This window comes from Nannospalax galili, unplaced genomic scaffold (genome assembly GCF_000622305.1).
Source record: "Nannospalax galili isolate Female #2095 unplaced genomic scaffold, S.galili_v1.0 scaffold1146, whole genome shotgun sequence".
In the NCBI taxonomy this organism is placed as follows: domain Eukaryota; kingdom Metazoa; phylum Chordata; class Mammalia; order Rodentia; family Spalacidae; genus Nannospalax; species Nannospalax galili.
This window is the reverse complement of record NW_008355380.1, coordinates 2,900,059-2,906,946: the sequence shown is the minus strand read 5'-3', so window position 1 is coordinate 2,906,946 and position 6,888 is coordinate 2,900,059. Positions and strand designations below refer to the sequence as shown.

The 6,888-nt window shown below is 48.8% G+C and overlaps 1 long non-coding RNA gene across 1 annotated transcript; it reads left to right on the top strand.

Annotated features, from left to right (window-relative positions):
* The first annotated feature begins 585 nt into the window (after nt 1–585).
* Nucleotides 586–5,391, top strand: LOC115067603. The gene is made up of 4 exons (XR_003846990.1): nt 586–725; nt 915–1,318; nt 1,540–2,091; nt 5,233–5,391. It is a non-coding gene; the product is annotated as an uncharacterized LOC115067603 (long non-coding RNA).
* Nucleotides 5,392–6,888: the final 1,497 nt, after the last annotated feature.

The window sequence follows — 6,888 nt, the reverse complement described above, 5'->3', positions numbered from 1 at the left end:
TTTCCTCTCTCTCTTCTGTCCCCCGCTTCCTCCATTGCTTTCTGCTTGTTTCCTTCCTCCCTCCTCCCTGTCCTCCTTCTCCTTCTCCTTCTCTCTACCTTCCTGTCTAGTTCCCTCCCTCCCTCCTTCCTCCCCTTTCTGGAATCCTCATCATGTCTTTTTGGGGTATCTCCCCGTGTTTTGTGGATGTCCCCCAGATATTCCCATCTTTCCTTCTTTCTCTCTCTTTGCTGCTCAGGGGTAGATTATATTGGCATGTCTCTATGATCAGAGATGATTAAATCAACAACCACCAGTCTGGTGATAATACCATCAAGGGAATCCTTTATTTATGACATGGTATTTTCTATACCTAGCAGTTTTTTATTATTTCTTATGCACTCCATCTCCCTGCTTAAACTGCTTCCTGTTCTTCCACGCTGCCTGTCTTATCGAGTGTAGATTTAGGCACGCTGAGTGCAGTTGTTTCTCTACCATGCCTCATACCCCAGGTATCTGAGTGTGGCTCACTCTGACTCTTGCTTTGGACCATGAAGGTTTTTTTAATCTGCTTTGGTTGCCTCACTATTTTCTCATGACAGCTGGACACAAGACTTCAGGTAGAAGAAGGTGCTAGAACAGCCTTCTAGGAATGCAGTAGTGAGCTTGGAGAGGGTGTGTCCTAGAATCCCTAGAGCGGGTCTCCATCCTTCAGTGAGCCTGTGTTCTCGCCTGTGAGTTCTCAGGTAAGTCTCATCACCCCCTCCCCAGCTTGGCCTAAGTGGAATGAGCTGGCTTTGCAGGCTATAGCCACAGCAGGCTCCAGCCGAGCTAGACTTGGGCATTTTATCTCCCAGGTCAGAGGCTCTGATCAAACTTCATAGGCAGGGCTCCTCACATCTTCTAAGGAAATAGAATGCTGTGGTGTCTTTCAGAATCGATCTTTGCCCTGCCCCTTCATGGAAGCACAAGGAATTTTGCTCCACTATTCACCGTGAGAGCCTGATGGAGCATCTGGGGACGACCTCAAAGGAGCCTCTCTTCCATGAACACGGCCCGACTTCTTGCTCTCGGAGCTTTGTCTGCTGGGCCTTCCTCCAGCTCTCAGCCCCTTTCAGTCCTCCCACTCCACCACAGGTTGCAGGACAGGGCCGAGCCTAGGCCTTGGTGCAGAGTCCTCTTCAGTTTCTTGTGTTGCTCTGGTTTGGGGACAGTTCTCCGAGCCATTGAAGAAGAGTTGTTGGTCTTTCTGATGTTTCAGGCTTGTATTTGTTACCAGGATGCAGTGGCTGCTTCTAAGCTCTTCACCTGTGCAACCTGTCAGCCAGCAGGCTTTGAGGTAATCTGCTCCCTCCACAGAAGAACAAGCCCAGGAGGAGGGGACGGGGTCGGGGAGCGGAGGAGGAAGGCGGAGGGAGGGATGGGAGGAGAGCCAGTGAGTGTCCCTGTGTGAAGTTCTGGGGGCAGTAAGGTGGCGCAGGTGTGGGCAGGGCTTTCTCCCCAGCAGTCAGGGCATCAAGAAAGGCACTCTGAGCTGGACCAAAAATCCCTGAGCTGCAGGTTTGCCCAGCACCGCTGAACCCACCAATGGACAACTCAGGACCTGGCGTGTGAGGCCTCCGGACTCAGAGCCCTACCCAGCCCGGTCCCTGTTAACAGCCTCACCTCTGTGAAGCATTGGCTCTCTGTGTCTCAGCTGCCTCCTCTCCGAAGGGAATCCACCAGAGTCCTGCTGCCTTAGGCTTCTGCGAAGTGCGAGTGTCCTAGCGCCGGGTTCCATTCTGAACACGCAAACCACGTCACCTGCACCACGGGTAAGTGCTCAAAAGAGCATCAGCCGTAACCGGGTGAAAAAGTCCCTGTGTGTCGTGAGGTCTCATGCTGTGAGTGACATCACCGAATAAAGGACCTTCTTTAAAAGTCTGCAAAAACCCAACCTACAAAATCAGATGTGTAACAGCATGAGGAAGGAAGTCCAATCGAGCCTTCAGACGAAGGTGTGCGGAAATGCCAGGCACTGCAGCCCACCCCGCCTGTGCGCTTAGTGCGGACAGTGGCTTTGCTGTAGGACCCATACTTCGGATTTAGGAGTTTTCAACTCAAACCACACAGGTGAGCTACAAAACTCCAGGGTCAGACGGGAGCACTTTCTAAACACCTCTCACAGGCTGGGTCCTTTTTCTTTGTTTTCAGGAATTTAATTCTATTTTGTTTGCAGGGATTTAATTCTAGTGTGAAAACCCGGTAAATACAAAATCAGAGGTTTCACGGCCATCTGTGCAGTGGATACCCTTACTCCTGGCTAAGCTTAACAAGCTGCGGTCCAAGTTTGTTGTTCCTCAGAACCTCCTCGAGTGCCTCCGCTTGGAAAGTCATTCCTGCACCTTTTAGCCAAGTCACATTAACTCTTGGTTGTTAGGTCTGAGTCTCCAATGACTAAATGAAGGGTATAGCCCTGAACTGGGGAGAAAGGAGGCACCCATGGGCACCCACTGAGCTGGGAAGTTTCTGGTACTGGGGCATCCGGGCTGTGGGTGACTGTAGGGAGCTGGCCGAGCCCCACTTGCACTCCTCACTACAGGCTTTGGGGATGTCCTGCTTCCCAGTGTGCTTAGGGCTCCAGGTGGACTTGCAAGGAGACGGCCTCTCAGCAGTCAGGCAGGGAGACAGGCACTAATGACACAGAGGGAATATAGAGAATGTCCTCTGTCACTCACTCAGCCTGCTCCAGTGTCAGCATCCTGCCACTTTATTTTACTTCAGTCACCGGATTTATTAAGACTATTCGTCCCTGTGACATGGAAAATGCTGCAAGTGAACAATGGAGAGGGAGAGAGAGAGAGAGAGAGAGAGAGAGAGAGAGAGAGAGCGCTGCCCCAACTTCCAAATGCCCGAGAACCTGAAAAGGAGTCCAAGCCCCTTGCCAAGGAAATCTATGCACCAAACCCTCAGAACACTGCCTTTCACGGCACGCAGGCCAGTCCTGTGATGTCTATGGGGCAGAAGTAGAAAGCCCAACCTTGCAATTTAGGGAAATGTGAAAATTGCATGGCGTTGGTGAAGTGTCAGACACTGAAGACAGCTATGAACACAAAAGCCCACGTGGACAGTGGGGTCTACCATCCAGAATGTCCAGATTGGCGTACTGGGCCATGCCGACCAGCATGCCTTTAGGGAAGGGCCAAGTACCCACACAAGCTGGTCAGTGAAGGCTGCTGGTCACTCAGAGTCTGTGGGTCACTGAAGTGCTGCCTGGGCTGACCCAGTGGCTCATTCAGCAAGGAGGGACACCTGCCAGCTGCAGAAGGAAGAAGCCGGGCTCTAAGCACTGCATGCTGGGAGCTCATTTATCCTGTGTGCTTCTTATATGACATCACGGCCACAACATAGGGAGACCTGACCAGCTTGGGAAACCCCCCGTTTTTGTCTGGTTGGACAATGTGTTTATCATCTCAAGATTTTCTTTTCTTTCCTTGCTGATTGATCATTCGATTAATTGATTATTGATTGGTCGATGATTGATATTGATTGATTGATTTTTGTAGTAGTGGTATTGTGCCTAGGGTTTTGCACAGGCTAGGCAAGGGCTCTACCACTGAGATACATCCCTACCTCTTTGATTTATTGTTTCTTGTTTTGTGACAAAGTCTCACTAATTGTCCAGGCTGACATTGAACTCACAGCCTCCTTGCCTCGTCCTCCCAAGAGGCTGGGATTACAGCCGCCAGACCCAGGTAAAAGTTTATTTGAAATCTTAGCATCGAGGCTGGAGAAATGGCTCAGCGCTGGCTGCTCTTGCAGAGGACCTGGTTTGGTTACCAGTACTAACTACCATCCGTAATTCCAGTTCCAGGGGTTCTGATCCTCTCTTCTGACCTCCACGGGCACTATATGACATGGGTGTACTTACGTACTAGCAGGCAATACACTCATACACATAAAATAAAAGTAATAAAGAGAATATTAAAAAATAAAATGAAATAAAAATTTAACATCTGAAAAATGCATTGTGATCAGGGGGCAATTCTACCTGGGACCTGAGGACTCCTGTCTGCAGAGACTACCCCATCCCTCCTCTCTGGAAGTGGCTTGTGGGAGGAAGGACAAACAGACAGAGCTTCCTACAGTGAAGCCAAGTGGCCAGATGTGAGGTGCTGACTATGCAGAAGTGTGCACAGGTACATTGTCTCCATCTCTGGCATGGGCACTGTTCAGGAATGCCGGAGAACCTCATGCTGAACAAGGCCTCTGTGGCTGGGATGGATGTAAAGAGCAGAGCCCTCTGGGGGAATCAGTGGGGCTGGTGCCTCCCCTGGGAGCCTGGCTGCCTGTCAGTTGCCAGCAGAGGCCACTGCTTCGTAGCCCAGGGCGCCCTGGCTACGGGATGCCCTCAAGTCCCAATTAGAAGAAAAACAGTGCCCGAGAGAAACACAAGATAAATATGACTCGTCTTACTTTAATTAAGTTTGATCGGAGATTATTCTGCACCCAGGGAAGCCAGAGCCAATTTTCACAGTGTGGTTCACAAACCAAAGGAAAGTCATGTAAGAAGACAGGAGAACACAGGCCCTCAATGTGGCCTGGGGTTAGCCCAGTTGTACCTTCAGGCAGTCCCTCACAGAGCAAGCACTCCGCAACTCAGGAGGGTCACACTCCAAGTCGGGAATGCGGTCTTCTTTTCAAGTTCCTATGGCTCAGATTTGCCACGTCCCCACGATGTGCTGGAAATGGAGCCAGTTTTCTAGGGCGCTGGTCCAGATGTGTGATCCAGCCTGGACAAGTTCCTTCCTTCCTCCCCGTCACCACTGGTGAGAGAAGACTGTGAGTCGCCCATTAGCCTAGAAGGTCAGTGCCGAGGCTGAGCTCTACATGGAGGTCCCCAGATCGGAGTCGGTTGGGTGGTGGCTTTGAGAAGGGAAATTTGGCAATTCCCCGACTGTGGAAGGAAGAACACTAGAGACCGATGTGGAGCTTGGCAGCTGTGACTAATTTCTTTGACACACTTTTACACACACAACGTATTTATTCACTTTCTGCTGAAGGATGAGGTGATGGTCAGTTCATCTTGAGCTAATGAAGATGAAGAGTTTTCTACACCAAGTCACACCGAGCATTTGCATGCGGCTTCAGCGGTACTGGGAGCTCATGCAGAGAGGCGACGTTTGATGGGTTCTTGTCCATTTCTTTCTGGTCACTTGGTTTTCATGAACTATTATAAAATCACCTCTCTAAATTGATTATTCGTGTTTGCAGATAACTTTGGACCATTGTTTCTGTTCTCTTGGTGTGATCCCATAACTGGCATTATTTAGAAAAACAAAATGGCTTTTCAGCGTGTTCCAGTATCCCACCCTCCAGGAAGCACACCATCCCTGAAGACTTCAGCGCAGAGCCTCTGATCCTTCAGGCTCATCTTGGGTAAAAGTAATATATTTATGTACGATCTGCCATGAGGTCTTTGTCAAGTGTTCTCTTTAAAAATCGGTGAGAAATCACGTATGAAAACGCATGCTATCAATTGGTGATTTTTGTAAGAAAGAGTTTAAAGATGTAATGACTTCATGTCAGGGACCGAAGGGGCATCTGGTCCCCAACTTCAGTGGCCATTGTGGCTCATGGTGGGACTGCCCCTTTGCCCAGCCTTGCAGGAACCCTCACAGCTTTCTAACTTTCTTGGCTTGATGCCTGGAATTCATTTTCTAAAACTCTAAAAGTAATTTTTTAACATTTTGCTTGAGAATTTCATACAAGTAGACATGGTATTGGCATCAAAAGCCCTCACTGCCTTCCCTCAGCTCTGCCCCTGCTCCACCACTTCTCTCTCAGAATCACATGTAGAGGTTTCTAAATCACTGAGTCTGGTTAGTGCTGAGTCTGGTTAGTGCTGCCAGTGTCCGTGAGTGTGGGGCCAGTCACTGGAACACACTTTCTTAGCTTTCTTAATGACTTTTTAAAAACTTCTTTTTTGAGTTTAATTTTTTAGATTTTCATTCACTATAATCTGATGGTAGTTAGATCCCCTCCCCACCACCACCCCCTGCCCAATTTAATGTACTCTATCATCTATATATAAGGCCTATGGAGTCTAAGTTGTGTCCCCAAATGTCTTTCAGTGAGGGTCCATCCACTAGAGCCTGAGTAACCTACCAAGATTTAACTGTGAAACCAGAACCCATGACATTACTAGAAGAAAACACGGGGAAACACTTCAAGTCGCTGGGGACGATGGCAGGAGCAGCCTCCCATGAGCACAGGTGACAGAGGAATCCAGCAACCAGGCTCTACAAACCAAGAGACTTCTTTCTGCAGGGCAGAGCTGGGGGTGGGGATGGCTCCAGGAAAGAGCCCATCTGACAGGTTAGTATTCAAAATGGACCTCAAGCTCAAAAAGCTCAAAACCAAGAATCTCCAAATGAGAAGAGGAACAGCTGCTTCTCAAAAGAAGAAATTCAGTGATTAACTTCAGTAGCTGTCAGAGAAGCACAGGTCACAACTGCAATGAACTGTCATCTCACTCTGATTAGAAGGCTATCATGGAAGACTAAATACATAATAATAATAATAATAATAATAATAATAATAGTTTATAAGGCATGGAGGGAAAAGAATTCGCACACATTGTTGGTACGAATGTGAATTCACACAACCATTAAGGAGACAGAATGAAGTTTCACAAGTCCAAAACCAGATCCAACATGAGGCCCAGTGTCTCACTTCAGGACGCTTATCGATCTGAAGGAAATGAACCCCACAGACCTAAGAGGCCAGGTACCTGTGCTCTGCAGCTCTGCTCCTCAGAGCTAAGCTACGGAGTCCGCGGAGGGACAATCCGCACGTGGCTGGAGGAGGGAAATACAACAATGGAACACTTCAGATGTAAAGAATGAAATCCTTTTGTCGGCAGCGGAA